Source organism: Rana temporaria, chromosome 10 (genome assembly GCF_905171775.1).
Source record: "Rana temporaria chromosome 10, aRanTem1.1, whole genome shotgun sequence".
Lineage (NCBI taxonomy): Eukaryota > Metazoa > Chordata > Amphibia > Anura > Ranidae > Rana > Rana temporaria.
In genome coordinates this window covers 82,888,503-82,905,434 of record NC_053498.1, presented here as the reverse complement: position 1 = coordinate 82,905,434, position 16,932 = coordinate 82,888,503, and positions in this window count along the sequence as shown.

Sequence of the window (16,932 nt, the reverse complement as noted above, 5' to 3'; positions counted from 1 at the left end):
AAATAGGTGTGCCAAGTTTGCAGCATCATACTCAAAAAAACTTGAGGCTGTAATTGGTGCCAAAGGTGCTTCAACAAAGGCTGTGAATACTTTAAAACATTTTTTTTTTCTTTTTAATTTGCAAAGATTTCAAACAAGCTTCTTTTACATTGTCATTATGGGGTATTGTTTGTAGAATTTTGAGGAAAATAATGAATTTTATCCATTTTGGAATACGGCTGTAAAATAACAAAATGTGGGAAAAATGAAGCGCTGTGAATACTTTCCAGATGCACTGTAATTGGTTATGCGAAGTAAACATAACTAGCAGGCTCATGGCACCAAAAATGAATGCACTTAACCTTTTCATATTCCACATATATTTAAAGTGGTAAGAAGCTCTCCCCTACAAATGTTCCTTATTTAAAACTGCTCGGTTTGCTTGTAATCTGTCCAGTCCATTTTCCTGACACCAGCGGCACATGCATGTAAATCCCCCGATTCACAGCCCACTTATTGCGCCATGAATCCATTCATTACACAAGATTTGTAGGACTTGCAATGTGCCATAGCACGGCACACAGGAGCAGAGATCAGCTGTAACACATGCGCGAGATTACAGCAACAAAACACAGAAAGGGCGGAAGTATAGGGCACTGCAGACTCGGAAGGAATTACTTAGCATATCGCCAGCTTCTCCCGGTAAGCAAGAATTTTAAAACAGCTGGAAAATAAATAAGAAACATCCGAAGGGGGTTTTTAACAAAGCAGAGTGAGTTGGAATGCTTTATTTCAATGGCATTATTAAGAAGCAGCACTGATTATTAAGAAGCAGCTCCGCTGATCCCCGCTGAGCCAGCGATGACAGGGCGGTCCCCGCACACTGTGCAGGGACCGTCCTGTCTTTCTCCGCTCTCCTCTATGGGGGGATCGGATGAACAGGGACCGTCTGTTCGTGTTCACCCGATCCGCAGACAGATGGAAAAATAGGGTTTTCCTTTGTCTGCAGAATCGGAGGATTGCGGAACCAGGTGAAAAAGAGACATACATTGGTCCCTATGAGATTGCGGGTGTCAGCGGATGAACATCCGCTGACACCCGCAATCTCATAGGGACCAATGTATGTCTCTTTTTCATCCGTACACGGATGGATGAAAAAGCGGACATTCGGTCCGCTCGTATGAAAGAGCCCTTAGTGTTTACTATTCCTTTGTTGTGTGCCCACACAGGCACACAAAAGAACAATAAATATATGCAAATGTACACACACATACACTCCCAGCTAGAAGAGTGTTTTAATTCCTGTGCCATTACAATTAGTTGTTGAAAAACATATACAAATGATTGGAGTTATGACACAGGAGAATAAAAAGCTAGGACAATATGAGATAATAGTATTAATTTCTATTTCCTCGTTCGGGCCCTTGGGTGCCATAGTATCCAAGGTAAAGATGCAGTATGTTTCTTGTTGACATAGTCACTGGAAACATTCTGCCAGTGAGATAGTGTCTGATATGGACTCCGAGACCCATACTCTAAGGTCTTTGGAGGATTTTTTATGGTATTCGTAAAAATTACGTGACACACTAAATTTGGGATTACCATCCTCCACTGATCTGCGGTGCTCTCCGAATATTTTACGTAGGGTTGAATGGTACGGGCCACGTACAGCATGCCACAGGGGCAGGATAGACAATAAATTACATACATGGAAGAGCATATGTAAAAAATCCTTAAAATGGAAGGTTTTCCCATTTGCAGTAAAAGACTTCTGTCTTGCTGCATGTGTGCTCAAGTAAGGCACAGAGATTTTTTCAGCAAAACATACGAACAAATTAAATGAGAGTAAGTTGGCTACTTCTCTTCAAAGGTTGTGCTGTTTTAATTTTACTCAGAACAACCTTGCTCTTAACATTGGAAGCCTTCCCTTTAAGTAAATTGGGGAACTGTAGAGATCGATGGTTTAAGAAGGGGGTCCTGCTGCAATAAGGACCAATGTTTTATGAAAACATTGTACACCCTGCTCATCCTGGATTTTTGGTTTAGGGCCAGGCATATTCTGAGTGTGATAGATTTGGTAAGCCTTGTCAATGAGAACCTGAGGATATCCTTTATCCAAAAATGTTTGTTTAAGGGAATCACTCTGAAACTGATAATCCTCTAATCTGGTACAGTTATGCCGCTAATGGCAAAATTGGCCTTTTGGAACATTTTTTACTAAACCTAGGGTGATAACAACTGATGAAGTGCAAAAAAGAGATTCCGGCCGTAGGTTTGGTGCAATTTGGCGGTGGAATCAAGATGGCCAACTTACAGATCTAGAAAAAATGAGAGTCTGAATGTGTTGGAGTTACAATAAGTCACAACTTATTGTACAGATTCAATTGGTCCGTCCCAAATAATGATAATATCATCAATATAGTGGCCATGGGCGTGCGCAGGGCATACCCTAATCACTCTGTGTGGTGCTGGTTCCCCCTACTGCCCGGGCTTCCCCCCACATTGCACCATGCAGTTCTGCTGGTTCCCTCCTCTCCTCTCCCCTTGGCTGCTGCGGGGGATGTTTCAGGATGGATAGCGGGGGGAAAGGGCTAGTCAATATGTCATTTACCGGCCCCTTCCTTTACTAAACACACTCACTGTGTACATTCATAACGGAAGCATAGTAAACTGAGTTTCCTATGCTGCAGTTTGTGAATGAACAGGAAGCCGCTCAGCACAGAGCACTTCCCATTCATTCACTGTCCAGTGCAGCTGAGGCTGCAGAGAAAGGAATGTGTGTTTGACCTTTGGGGTTCACACCCTAATGCATTAGGCTGCGCACATCTAAGCCATAGAAGACCTGGTGTGCCAAAAAAGAATTAGCTATTGTAAAGGGAATTTGTAAGTTCTGTATATAATTGTATTCTATTTTGTATGTATTGCACACTGCCCTCACTGTGCACACAGCACTAATAATGTTTTCATTTCATGTTTGCATTCTTTCGAGTCCTGATTAGAATTAGTCTGTCTATGTTACGCCCTTTGTTACCATAAACGTACAATTGTAATATTAATGTGATACCTACATAATCATGTGTATAAAAACCTTCAATTGCATCATAATAAAGCAGAACAGTTATTTGAAAAGAGGCGGAGTGTATCTTTTGTGTCTACTGCAGTAGTTATTATCAATTTGTTTAGACTTTATTTTATTTAGTAATATATCAGCATACAGTACAAAATACATATTCATTATTAAAATCTCACATACCTCCTGTCTAAATTAACCTTACCCATGGCAGAGTATGGTGGAGGGATGGTAGGATGGCAGAGTATGGTGGGATGGCAGAGGGATGGCGGGATGGCAGAGGGATGGCGGGATGGCAGGATGGCAGAGTATGGTGGAGTATGGTGGAGGGGTGGCAGGATGGCAAAAGGATGGCAGGATGGCAGAGGGATGGCAGGATGGCAGAGTATGGTGGAGGGATGGCAGGATGGAAGAGGGATGGCAGGCTTAGTATAGAGGGATGGCAGGCTTAGTATGGAGGGATGGCAGAGGCTGCAAATGTCAAGGAGCAGTGCTGTGGGCACTACAGATCCAGCCCACAGTGCTTCTGCATCCGTTCTTTCCCCTCTCCCCTTGCACTGTACCGATCGGTACAGAGAGGGGAGAGAGGAACCGGACATGATGCCGGTTTGTTTACAAGTGATCGCTTCGTCATTTGACGGAACGATCATGTGGTAAACGGCCGCTGTCAGTGGCCATTTACAGTGATCTGTGATGGAGAGGACCCGGCGGTCCCGGATATTCCCAGGGTGCGCACAGGGGCACGATTCTGGGAGGACGTCAATGTACGCCCTCCCAGAGTTATAGAGCCGCGCTGTAGCCATCATTTGGCTATGGCGAGGTCGATAAGCGGTTAAGTAAGGGAGTGAAAGGTAAGAGACCCTAAAAAATGCCCATACCGAGCCCCTAAATAAATGGTTAAAGTGGACAGGATCCACAATGGGTAACTGGGTTACCACTAAAGTCTGCAGGGACTAAGAATCACGTTGATTAAACAGCTAGAGAAACAGCTATCTATGTGAGCAGGATGAATCAAGGGTGACAATTAACACTTGACAGAAAGGGACATTTTGATGTTAAGTCATAGGATGAATTTGGGGTCAGGAGCTACAACTAGTAAATTCAAAACAGAAAAATGAAAGTTAAAACAGAATACTTTATATGTTGTCAGAGAGGGAAGATGGGATGAGCACTATGGCTGCCCATCTGATCATAGAAGCTAGAGAATGTGAAGTATGGGATTACAATACATGGGATGCAAAGGATATAAGAACAAAATAAGGAAAGCAGAATTTAAAGCAGGGAAATATTAAAGAGTTAAAAACAGTGAGAGAATAATATGCATGTGTTGTGTACAAATGTGAAAAATATACCGTATTTGCCAGTGTATAAGGCGACCGGGCGTATAAGACGACCCCCTAATTTTACAGTTTTTTAAGATTTTTTGCCTGTACTCACCTTAGAAGACGGTCCCCCCTTCCAACGCTTCAATTTTTCTTCCTTCTGGAGCCATATTCTTCTTCTTTCTTGCTGGAGCTGAAGCCAATCACAACAAGCAATGTATTCTATTAATGAATACAAAGCCTGCTTTGATTGGCAGAGGCTGTAACATCATCAGCCCACGCCTCTCTGACTCTCAAAGCCAATCCAAGCAGGCTACTGCATGTGGCCTGCTCAGATTGGCAGAGGTTGTTACTCCAATCTGAGCAGGCTCTGTATTCATTTGAATACATCGCTCACCAGGATTGGCTAAGCGGTATATACTGTATGTAGCCAAAGCTACATACAGTATTACCGCACATCCAACAGGCATCCGAGCAGCTGACCCGGCGTATAAGACGACCCCTGCTTTTTGGCCATTTTTTTAAGGTGTAAAAGGTAGTCTTATACGCCAGCAAATACAGTAAGTGATTTTAGAGAGATGTTTGTGTATGTGTGTAAATGCTGGAACCTTTAGTTCTATCTCTTGTGTGTGTCATGTGTGCAGATGTGACCCCCTCCATTTCGCTCTCATGAAAGAATGTAGCTGGGATGAGAGATCAATGATAAGCTGGAAGGACATCATGCAAATTTCTGTTTTTTAGACAAAATATTTATAACAAATGTGCTGGATTAATTCATCTAATGCTAAACAATGTGATCACAATTATTTTTGGATCTGTTTTCCAAACATGGTAAAATAAAGGTTACATTTAACTGTGTATTACACAAATTGAGTATCCTTGGATAGTGGAGTGCATTTAAAAAAAATGGAAATTAAAGTAAAATGTCCTCATTTAAGGAAATATATCTGTGGATATATATTAGAATTAGGATGAGATATTGAGATTATTACTGGAGTATTAATTTCTGATATGAGTTTAACAATTTTATTAATAATATTGATACTGTATATTGTAACTGGTTTAGACATTTGGGATTAGTTTAGATTAAGATAACAATTTTGTAATTTTACATTTATAAAATAAACCCTAAGACCCCTCTCACACTGGGTCACTTTGCAGGTGCTATAACGCTAAAAATAGCGTCTGCAAAGCGACCTGAAACAGCTGCTGCTGTCTCTCCAGTGTGAAAGCTCAGAGGGCTTTCAGACTGGATCAGGGCGCTAGGAGCACGGTAAAAAAAATCCTGCTAGCAGCATCTTTGGTGCGGTGAAGGAACGGTGTGTATACCGCTCCTCCACAGCTCCTGTCCATTGAAATCAATGGGGCACCGCGGCTATACCGCCGGCAAAGAGCCTCTGCTGAAGGAGCTTTGCAGTGGTTTTAACCCTTTTTTTGCCACTAGCAAAAGTGCCCCGCTAGCGGCCAAATAGCACTGCAAAATTACTGCCGACGCCGCCCCCGCTCCAGTGTGAATAGGGCCTTTTGAGAGAAAAAAAGATTAAGATGAGGTTGTTAATTGGAAAAAAGCTGCCATAATATCTAACAAAGCCAAGATGGATGGGATACATAAGACTTTTTCTACAAAAATTAAATCTAAAGGTCTGATAATAACTTGATGTGCGGTCCATGATGTGAGAGTAATAAATAAAATGTAAATATAACAGACACATCACATCAAGTCCACACACCGCTAGGATAGATGCCACCTGCAGCCAGTTGTTTTATAGTTTTTGATCTGGCTGAGAGCTTTTTGTTCTGTCAGATACAGATTGTTGGTCCTTTTTGTTTTTATTTATTTTTATTTTTGAAATCCAAAGCAGAATGTGTGGATTGTGAAACGATGTGCCATCTTTTTCTTGTAAGTGCCGTGATATAAGCAGAAAAATTCTGGTATAACCACTCAAAGTCCAGCAACATACCAGTACGTTGCTGGTCCTTGTTGGGCATATATTGTCATCTTTTTTTTTCATGCAGCCTGTGGGCTGAACAAAAAAAAGAGATTGATCAGTGGGTTTGCCCACCATTAGAATACCTCCCTTCATCCACCCACTTCTAATAATGGGCATACATGCACCATTTTGTAATATATATATATGCCAAAGCATATGGGCATCCACCTGCTGCCCCCATGCTTCGGCATATATGCTCTTTTTTTTAACTGTGGTGGTGAAATCACCTTCTACAGCGCTGGAGTCGCGGCTTTATGTATCGTGGGAGCAAACACTGTTGTAACATTACAGTATAACAGTAAGACATACCATACCTGCAAAGCAAATACAAAAAAAATTGTAAAAAATAAAACATTTTTAACGCAACTTGTGCCTAAAATATATATATGCCGAAGCATGGGGGCATCCGCCCACAAAAGTTAGGAGCAAATCACTCCTCCACCCCTGCTGCCCCCATGCTTCGGCAAATATATGCTCTTTTTTTAACTGTGGTGGTGAAATCACCTCCTACAGCACTGGAGTAACGGCTTTATGTTTTGTGGGAGCAAACACTGTTGCTGTAAAGATAAATAAATCCAGGCTGCAGCTGAATGGCGTACCTGAAAACAAAAAAATGGTTAACAGTAAAACACAGTAAACAGTAAAGTATAAACAAATTACATACCTGAAAAGCAAACACGATAAAACATAAAAACAATAAAACATTGCAGAAGAGAATACAGTATAAAAGAGTAAAACAATAGAGAGAATAATAGAGAGAGAATAGAGAGAGAGAGAGAGAGAGAGAGAGAGAGAGAGAGAGAACAATAAAGCGACAACTTTCTTTATATATATATATATATTTTTTGTGTGTTTTTTTTTAAACACTTTTATTTGCAACTGTAACTGTAACAGTTCAGTTCCAGGTTCGGGTCTCTCAAAATGCAATGGCATCTTGGGAGACTCTGTGTAAGGCCGTGTACACACCAGCAAACATGTACGATGAAACCGGTCCGCCGGACCGTTTTCACCGTACATGTCTGCCGGGGCTTTCTGTACGATGGCTGTAGTAACCATCGTACAGAAAGCCGTGCGTAAACAATACGCGGGGTGTGTCCGCGGTGTCGCCGCGTCGATGACACGGCAACGTGGGCGGGCCTGCCAGTTAAATGCTTACACGCATGCGTCAAAGTCATTCGACGCATGCGAGGGATGGCGGGCGCTCGGACATGTACGGTAGGTCTGTACAGACGACCGAACATGTCCGAGCGGGCAGGATCCCAGCGGACTGTTTTAAAACAAGTCCAGGAATATTTGTCCGCTGGGAAAAGGCTCGGCGGGCAAATGTTTGCTGGAATCCTGCCCGCTCGTGCCTACACACGACCGAACATGTCTGCTGAAACTGGCCCGCAGACCAGTTTCAGCAGACATGTTTGGTCGTCTGTACGGGGCCTGAGTGTGTTCTGTTATGTGCATTGCTGTACCCTACGATAAAACTGCACTAGTGTATGGTAGCGTTCAAAATATTCACCAATGCAAAGACCAGGATTGTCAGGACAGTGTGGATAATAATAACGGGAGTCACGCCTATATCCGCACTTGCTACAGACACGACATCTTCTTTGGGGGGCCCGTTGTGTAGGGGTACTAGGGAGGACATATGGAAAATGCCTCTCATGCAGCCGGCTTACTGCATTTGGTTGGGAATGGTGAGGTGAAGCACCGTCTGGAAACAGAAGGGCTCTGACGATCTCTTCCTGGAATTTAAGGAAGGATCCAGTCCGTCCTGAAGCTCTGTATAGCACATGAGCGTTCAGCAAAGCCAATTGAAATAAGTATACAGACACTTTTTTGTACCAGCGTCTGGCCTTACGGGCAACTAGGTACGGTGCCAACAACTGGTCATTGAGGTCCACCCCTCTCATATTTTGGTTATATTCGTGGACACAGAGGGGTTTCTCCACAACACCAGTCGCCGTAGAAATTTGGGCAGTCATGTCTGCGTGAAGGGAGGACAGAACGAAAACGTTCCTATTATCCCTCCACTTCACAGCAACCAAACTATTACACTTGAAGAAGGCTCTCTCCCCCAGCTTAAGACGGAGTCTACAAGCCTCTGATGTAAGTCCCGGCGATTAGGTCGCATGGTGCCACATGCGCCAATCTGATAATCAAACAAGTGACTAAAAAGTGGCAAGCTTGTGTAATAATTGTCCACATACAAGTGGTACACCTTTCCGAATAAGGGTGACATCACGTTCCACACAATCTTGCCAGTGCTCCCTATGTAATTTGGGCAGTTCTCCGGCTCTACGTGACTATCTCTTTCCTCGTAAACCATAAAAGTATATGTATAGCCTGTTGTCCTGTCACAGAGCTTATACATCTTGACCCCATATCTGGCATGCTTGCTGGGAAGATACTGTTTGAAAGACAAGCGGACACAAGCGAATTCTGCAGGAAGGACACTATGGGCACGACGGGCCTGTCATTGTCTTCTTGATGGCAGCGGGACACTACTTGTGCTTGCCACCTCGCCAGCTTGAACTGCACTTATGGGACTCAACACGTCACCACGTGATACTGCAGTGCTGGATGTACGTCCAGGGTGTACTAGGCTGCTGGTGCTTGCCAGTTCACCAGAAGGTTGATCGGCACTTGTACTTCTCTGCTCCATATGAGAGCCCTGCGCTTCTTGCACCTCAACAATAGCAGAAGAAGAATGGGGTCAGGTACGCCTGACCTTGGCAAGGGACCACAACTCCGTCGTCAGTGCTATCTGTCATGGAGCCGCTGTCATCTACAGGATCGTATTCTGAGCCTGAATATGACAGATGAGTGACGTCCTCTTCACTATCTGTCATGCTCAGAAACATGTAGGCCTCTTCACTACTACTTCGATTTGCCATTTTGGGCTCTAAATTTACTGGTACAGTAGTAAGATTCAGGCCTCGTACACATGACCGAGTTTCTCAGCAAAAACCAGCAAGAAACTTGCTGGGAGATATTTTTTTGCCGAGGAAACCGGTCGTGTGTACATTTTCGTTGAGGAAACTGTCGAGAAACTCGACGAGCCAAAAAGAGAGCATGTTCTCTATTTCCTTGACGGGAATGGAGAAAATTGGCTTGCCGAGTTCCTCGACAGCCTAACAAGGAACTCGACGAACAAAACGATGTGTTTCGCCTGTCAGTTCCTCGGCCGTGTGTACGAGGCTTCACAGGAAAAAAAACACCTAAGCTGTCAGCAACTGTATCAAACACTACCAAAAAAAACTGTTAGCGATCGCACGGATCAGGCCTGCAGTGATCAGTAAATAAATGAACACTGCAATCGTGACACTGTGACTGGGGATGCAGGGGGTGATTGGTGGGGTGATCGGGGGTGATTGGGGGGTGAAAAGTGTGCCTACGTGTACTGGTGCCAGTGTACTGTTGGTGCAACTCACTGTGAGATGTCTTCTCTCCTCGGGTCCAAACAAAAAGACCGACACGAGGAGAGTGACATCACTTCCTCTGCCTGTGTTTACATTTTCACAGGCAGAGGAAGCATGTCATTCATCAGGAGCGATCGTGAAGGGGTGGCCATGAACCAGTGGCCTCTCCCTCAGGATGAATCCCTCCTGCAACGATGCCGACTGCCTCAGGCACTGGGGGTGGGGGGGCGTGATCGTGCCCCCCACCCACGGGAGTAATGTATATATACGTTATTCTGCCTGCCCGTGCCATTCTGCCGACGTATATAGCCGTGAGGCGGTCGGCAAATGGTTAAACAATACTAAAAGACTCATTCCCTGCTAAACAGTGTTTTAAAAAAAACATGTTTAGCATTGGTAGATGCCCCTCTTGGTAGTGCCAAGACTTGAATGTACCAAAATGTTTCCATATATTAGAAAATGAAATGTATATAAAAAATGCAACTCCTAATTTAAAAACTTTGCTTAGAAAAACTGCACCGTTGTTAAGCCTAGGTTCACACTGCTGCGAATTCAAAATTGCGGTAAAATGTGCGATTTTACCGCGATTTCGCGGCTGCGATTTTGCAGCGATTTTGCCGCAATTTCGGCCGCAATTTAATGTAAATCGCGGCCCGAAATCGCAAAAAGTAGTACAGGAACTACTTTTTGAAATCGCAGATGCGGCGTCGCACTGATTAGGACAGTGCCATTGCCGACAATTGCCGCCGATTTGAGATGCGATTTGACATGTCAAATCGCATCTCAAATCGTTTCAAATCGTACCCAGTGTGAACCAGGGCTAAATGTTGAACTTTAAATGACAAATTAAACAGGAGTGCAGAAGCTCTTTGAGAACATCTGTTTACCATTTAATGAATTGTCAAGCTGTAAAATTACCTGGAATTTGTGTTTCTATTTCTAGAGTTGGCTTTAATTGATGAGAGGTTAAGGAAAGGAATAGAAGGTTATCATATAATGAGATGAATGAGAGGAAAGGTGCTGGAGAAATGAAACATTTGCTGAGAAAACAGGCCAGAAATAACAAGGTCACATGAGAGACTTTCCGGTTGAGTCATGCACTTGTTCCTTTGTAACTGACCAAAGCAGGAGGTCAAATAGAGGAATTTGGAGGCACCTGAAAGGAATGGGCGATCTGTGCATGTAACAATGTCTCCTAGGATGGAAGAGGGGATTTCCAAGAACAATAATTGGAAAAGACAAGCACAAAAGGACAAAAAAAGGATATGCGCTTCAAAGGGTTCAAGCAGCAGCAAAAGGGTGATTTGAAAGCAGCTAGAAGTTTTAGAATTCAAACCCCATTGTTTTGCATATTCTGTGATTGAGACACATAAGAGACAAGAAAAATGACCTCTACAGAGCATGAAGGAACATATTTTACATGCACATTAATGCACATTAATGTGATAGAAAAAGAAGAAAGATTTTCATTAAAATCAATTTCATTTTTACTATATAAAATTAATTATAGGCATACCATACCCACACACACCCACACACAATACACTTAGGACCTGTTCACACAAACACGTGCAATAAAATGCATGAAAATTCTCCAAAAATGGATGTGGATTACCTTCCATTGCCATGCACATGCACCGACATGATTGATAAATGTTTTTGTGTGCATTAAATTGCTATGGGTCATTATAAGGGACAAATTAATAAAAAGCTGATTCTCTAATGGATGCTGTTTTGGTGCATCTTTTTAAGTTACCAATCATATTATCCCATTGTTCAACTGAGAAAGATTCATCCAAATCAAACTCCCATTGGATCATTGGATGTGTTGTTCCCTTTTCCCTGATAAAATTAACTCATTCTACCCAGCAACATCCCCCTTATGTTTCAGAGGGTGCCCCACACAAGGCTCATTATTACACACCTTCTGGGACTGCACACACCTTAAATCCACATGGCAGAAAGCAAACAACAAAATAGAACAAATAATAGGTAGAAAAATATCTTTAACACCACAAAGATGCCTTCTATTCTTCCCCATACCAGATATACCCATAGCACACTTCAGATTGATACATACATTTAGCTCCATTCATTGGGCTATAGCATTCAACTGGTGCTCTTCCACTGTCCCCTGGTCCCAAATTATCACTGACATTCAATCCTTCTAGAATTAATACATTTGTCTTGTGTATCCAGTAGTATCCAGTAGTATTCCCTACGGTTCAACCAGTGAATAAAATTCCCCATCCCTCCAATGTTTGGATACCCATTCAATCCCCCAGAATTTGAGGCCCTTGGGGTTCTTATTGTGAAACTGTTTAAAATGTCGAAATACATTGTGAGTTTTCAGACCTTTTTTAATGTTATTAATACATTCTTTTATTCGAACATGTAAACGCCTCGAGGTTCTACCTATATATTGTAGCCCGCACTCACACTCCAACATTGTAAACTACTCCATTAGCGTTAAATAGTATATTATTTATTCATTGCTGATGCCAAAAAACTTTTCAGTTTTTTAATATTCACTTTGGAGTGATTGCATGGAATGCATTGTCCACAAGCATAAAATCCACCCAAAAATGAGAATAAGCTATTCTCAGACGTAATTGGGGGAAATAAAACACTTGATGGAGCCTTCTTAGATATAAACTGAGGCTGTGATGGTAATACTGGACCAAGCACTTTGTCTCGTTTAAGAATAGACCAATTCCTTGAAATAATTTTTTTGAGTTTTTTTTATTGGACATTATAGTCTAATACCGTTCAGAAATTATTGTCATCTGTATTGGGGTCTCGGATCTGATTGGAAACCAATATTTGTCTATACACCCTTTACAGGTGTACTGCCTGTACCCCCCTGATGGCGGCCCTGCTCCCAGATCAAAATAAGATCATCAATGAATCTGCGATAGCAGACCAGTTCAGGGGGGTGATTGGCCACACTGGGAGCAAAATGAGCCCCTGGTCTGCAAGTAATATTCCTTGTACCAAAAATAATTCCTAGAGAGGCAGAAATTCAGACTACCCAACAGAAATTCCTGATGTCTTCCAGACAAAGTGGAAGAAGAAAGGGCCCAATTAACTGTAGACATGGCGTCATTATGTCCAATAATGGTATATAAAGAACTTACGTCCGCCGTGACAAGAATACTGAATGAGGAACCTCAAGTGATTCCAATGTCTGTATGAGAAGTTTTGTGTCTTTTAAAAAAGGCTGGAGTTTTCACAACTAATGGTTGAAGGAAATAATCTATATATTGGCCTAATCTTGCAGAAACTGACTCGATCCCATTAACAATGGGCCTCCCAGGAGGGTTGGTACTATCTTTATGTATTTGGTCAGAACATATATAATGGGAGTTCTACAAAAAAGGGGATCTAAATAAGCTGCCTCTTCTTTTTTGTTAGAATTCTTTGATCCTCCACATCCTCTATGATTGAATGCAATTCTTCCTTAAATGTTAGCATAGGGTCTTTGTTCAAGATTTTATAAGTATCACTATTACTCAGTAAACGGTTTATTTCCGATTGGTAGTATTCTTTGCTCAGGACAACCAAACCTCCCCCTTTGTCAGCTGGGCGTATAACAATTTCTTTACGCTTTTCAAGAGACTCCATGTATGAAACGTATTTAGATTTTTAGTATGGGCAAACTTTAGACCTATCGAAAACTCTGATTTCATTATCATTAAGTGAGACGCCACTAAGATTGTATATTCCCATTGCTATTGGGGTTTGGGTCTTTTGTAGTCGCCTACCTCCTCTGCTTCCTCTCTTTCTTTTTGTGTTCTTTGGGGGCCAACACTGGGTAATGTGTGTTGTGGTGGTTGTCTCCACCACTCTCCTGGGTTGGGTTTGTATAATGGGGGACCTTGACCCTTTCCCCTGTGAGACTCAAAAAAATCCCCTCCACCATAGGGAGCTTGATTTAATAGAGGCGCATATCTATTATGAATGGGTATCGGTCTATCACAGGGAAAAGGAGATCTCTATTGGAGTGATCGCCATTTCCCCCATACTGGCGATTGTCCCTCCAATTTTGGGATGAGTTTTGATAATAAGGAGAAGAGGATTGGTAATTATCTCCAAATAAGGGCTGATGATTATTCCCTCTTCTACCTCTCCCCCTTCTATTCTTTCCCCTTTTAATAATTTTTTCTCTGAGGGGAAAAATATCTTCATTGTTGAGACAAATCATATTCGTGAACAGGGTTCCTTCTGGGGGTTTCTACAGGTATATTATCAACAGGTCTAATAGGAGAAACCTTGGTGATGGCAATATTGAAGGTATTGGGAATATTTTGCCATTTAAATATATTCCATCCACCAAAGTTGTCCAGATCTCTGATTAATTTTTTATTTTTCTTATTCTGGATTTCTAGATCCCATTTGATGAGCTTATTTTTCAGCTCACCTGATAATTTAAGAAACTCTTCACTATCCTTAAAGCGGGATTCCACCCGCTCAGTCCTGGCGCCTCCATCCTTACTAAGGGAAACAGGTAGTGAAGCCTTACGGCTTCACTGCCTGTTTCCTACTGCGCATGCGCGACTCGCACGGCGCTTTGTGAATGGGTGGCTGCCTCCTGGGATACACACAGTTCCCAGAAGGCAGCGCGGCTCATTCACAAGAAGATGCAGAGCTTGGCCGGATGTAGGAGCGTGGAGAGTGAGTGAGGCAGTGATGTAAGAAGCGGAGAGGTGTGTGCCTGACCTCCCACGGATCTCCCCCCCATTAGGTCATGCTGGGAGTGCTGCCTATGCAGTTTAAAATCCCCGTTGCTGGAGTCTGCTGCCTGCTGATTTTCACCCTGGTTGTAACACCTTATCATCACTAACAAGAGGCGGTTACCTGCCCTCTGATCGGGGGCGTTTTGTGCCCTGTGGGGGCTCTTGCTTGCCTGTCCGCCCCGTCCGTCCCGACCGGGGAGCTTCTGGAGCCGGGGAGAGAGCGGAGGAGACCCGGGGGTGGAGGCCTAGCTGCAGCAGGCGAGCGGAGCGCGTGATTGGAGGACGGCGGTCAGCTGACCAGCCCACGTGATCGGCCCTGTCAGTCCCGGCGTGGATCGGCGTTCTCCGGCCATAGGAGGCCTTGGGAAGCACGGGATACAGCCAGGGGGTTCCCCCCTACTCTCCTACGCTGAGCCGGGTTGGTGAGGAGGATTCAGTCACCCTCTACATTAATGCACTGAAGCCTTGCAGCTCTGCCCAAAAGAGGAGAAGCTGGGGAAAAAACCTCACCACTATCCCTCATAAAGCAGCACAAAAGTGAGTAAAATCTTGTATAACAGTGGCAATAGGATACATGGTGCCTTGGACTGAGCTGAGCTATGGTAAACTGTTTGGACTGATCATAGGCCAAATGAATTAATGAATTAATAGTGCTGTAATGCGCTGGGCTGCGTTGTGCATTGAGAACATGGTCTGACTATATGCCTAATGCCTAATGAATCTAACTGTCCAGTAAAGTAAAGTGGGAGTATGTACATTGCACACTGCATCGAGGACAACTGAGACTTCTGTACTTTACACCTGTGAAGTAGGGTCTATTGATTTTTACCATCATTTACTATCCATGGTTCCTGATGTACAACTGGGGTGATATCCTGCTTCCAGATTTGTTGATTTGTTGCCCAACATTTGCTAGCACCTAAATACGGTACTATTTGACCTGCCCCCCGCTAATTATGGGCTCCACATGAGATTTTGATCCTGAGATAGAGCCTCAGTAGAGCCTTAACAGAGGACAGAGAAAAACCTCCTTTTTTTTTTTTTTTTTTTGCTTTGCTTGCTCCAGGCAGTTTTGGCCTGCTTTTGATTATAAAGAATAAAGAGGACACACTGGCTTCAAACAAATTAATGGTGACTATACTGCGCTGTGCTGTGCATTGATGTATGGACTGGCTATAGGCCTAAATGAACAATTAGAGCATTAGTGGTTAACTCATTATCTACCTCTAAACAGAAGTTTTTTGTTCTTATAATGTCAGGGCCGCAAGCATTGAGGTCAGCAAAAGACAAGGTTGGGGTAGCTGCTGCAGCAGCAGCCAAATTAGAAAAATTTGTTCTCTTATCAGAGCAAACCCCAAATAAAAATGGCTCAACTCCTCAGGCCTCTGCCAAAATAAACACAGATAGACGAAGCCAAGGCCAAACAGCGGCAGTGGCAGTAAGTAAAACTTCTGTTAACAAGAATACAGCTACCACAGTTATGGACCCAAAAGCAATTCCCAGGCCAGAAGATGCTCCCACAATAAAAGATGTATTCTTAGTGGTGAATGAATGCAAAAAGGCGCTAGGAGAACTGTGCGACCAAATGAAAGGCGTTAAGGAGGAATTGGTCTCAGTAAGACAGGAACTGCGGAAAACTAACGAAAGGATATCAGAGGCGGAGGGGAGGATCTCACAAATTGAGGACGAAATGCACCCCCTCAAACAAGTCGTTAAGCACATGAGGTCCCAAGTGGATATATTAGAAGACAAAATGGACGAAATGGAAAATAGACTCCGGAGGGATAATGTCAGGCTGGTGGGGCTACCGGAGAGGTGTGAGGGGGCTAGACCAATAGAATTTTTGGAAAACTGGTTTGTAAAACTATTTGGTAAAGAAAGCTTCTCACAAATATTTACAATAGAACGAGCGCATAGAGTCCCTTTTAAGCCCCCCCCCCCCCACCGGAGGGCGCCCAAGATCAATGCTATTAAAATTTTTAAATTACCGTGATAAAGAGGCCTTATTGAGAAAGAGTAGAGAAATGGGAGAGGTTTTTTTTGAAGGCTCTAAAGTCTCATTTTATCCTGATTTTTCCCCCCAGCTACAGAAAAGGAGGGCGGGTTTTCTGGAGATCAAACGGAAAATGCAGAAAGCTAAATTTTCATATGCTTTATTATACCCAGCGCGGCTACGGGTGGTTGCGCTGGGAAAGACATTATTTTTTGATAAACCTGAAGATGCAGCACTATGGATGGAATCGCAATTAAAGGAAGGAGAGGGGAGTCAGGAGTAAGGGGATTAACTTGCAATTTGTAAAGATAGGGGGGGGGAGGGGGTGGGGGGAAGGGTGCACATTTAAATGAATGAGAGGAATTGGTCAAGAGTTGAACAGAGAAGGGAGAGATGTGAATGGAGATGGGGGGGAGGGATGGGGAGGG